Source organism: Odocoileus virginianus, chromosome 10 (assembly GCF_023699985.2).
Source record: "Odocoileus virginianus isolate 20LAN1187 ecotype Illinois chromosome 10, Ovbor_1.2, whole genome shotgun sequence".
Classification (NCBI taxonomy): Eukaryota; Metazoa; Chordata; class Mammalia; order Artiodactyla; family Cervidae; genus Odocoileus; species Odocoileus virginianus.
This window is the reverse complement of record NC_069683.1, coordinates 53902366-53903638: the sequence shown is the minus strand read 5'-3', so window position 1 is coordinate 53903638 and position 1273 is coordinate 53902366. Positions and strand designations below refer to the sequence as shown.

Genomic DNA, 1273 nt, shown 5'->3' with positions numbered 1-1273 from the left:
CAGCTCTCTCTGGTCTCCCTCCTCTTCCCTCCCGTCCTGTTCTTGAGCACTTCGGTCCTAAAGCCATTACGTAAGTCAGGAAGGTAGCATCCATGTCCGGGGACGTGGGGACACTTGGTGGCTTAGATCGGAGTGTCAGGCCGGAGCAGGATAAGGAAGAGGTCAGTCCAGAGCAGAAACCTGGCTCAGGTGTGGCCCGAGTGGTAGGACGCCATCCCCACGTGCCGTGGAGCAGCAGGGACAGTGAGCAGTGGGCTACACAGGGAGGCAATGGAAGGAATGAGCAGACGAAGGAAGAAGGGCCCGTTTCTCACCACAAGAGGAGAGAGCTGCAGATACAAAAAAGAGAAAAACTGGAGTGGGCTTTTGTATTAGATCGAAATACTTGTGTAACTTCATGATTTCCAGTGTACCGTATATATGCACATATGTATATTCTCCAGCTGGATTGTAAATAACATTCTCCACTAAAATACACCAGGGTTCCTTTTTAAAATTGAAGTACAGCTGATTTACAAAAGGGCTCCTTGAAAAAAAATGCCTGATTCCGTGGCCAGAGTAGGAGAAATACTTGATTAGCTTGGGAAAAAAGTTTTTTTTCAGGAAAGCAAAGAAGTATCCAGGAATGAGGGGCCAGTGTCATAGGTCACAGTAGCCAGTTTACAGCAGCCAGCATCGCCAAATGTGGGATAATGTAAGCATCAGAATAATAAATAATTATAGTGATAGATTATAACCCATTGGATAAGCAGAAGACCACACTGGTATAAAATAATAAATGAATAACATAATAGTGGAGAGCAAACTGTCGAGAGAGGTACCAAATGAAGGCCTAGGAAATAACACACCCAGAGATGGAAAAACAACAAAGCCAATTCTTCTTTACAGCCTCTTTTTTTCCTTTGAATAACAGTAAATGGTTAGAAATTACCTTTTTTTTTCTTTTTTTGCCTCACCACAAGGCATGCAGAAATCTTAGTTCCCCAACCAGGGATCGAACCTGTGCCCTCTGCATTGGGAGTGCAGAGTCTTAACCACTGGATCACCAGGGAAGTTCAATAATTGCTAACTAAAGTTATTTTTTAATTCTGAGTTTGAACAGCAGAATGAAAGAGTGTTTAGACTGACTCACCAGAGGAAGGGCATCAGGAGAAACCAGTTTTTCAAAATAGGTTTTTCCAAAAATACAAAGCTGTTGAATATGTATTATCACAGGCTAGTCACTCAAGAGTTTTCTATAATGAGCTATGTGTTTTAATTAGCAAAATTTAGA

General features: G+C 42.3%; 1 non-coding gene across 1 annotated transcript; it reads right to left on the bottom strand.

The window, feature by feature from the left end:
• Positions 1 to 979: 979 nt before the first annotated feature.
• TRNAG-CCC (transfer RNA glycine (anticodon CCC)) lies at positions 980 to 1052 on the bottom strand. The gene has a single exon. It is a non-coding gene; the product is annotated as a tRNA-Gly (tRNA).
• Between the last annotated feature and the right edge of the window lie 221 nt (positions 1053 to 1273).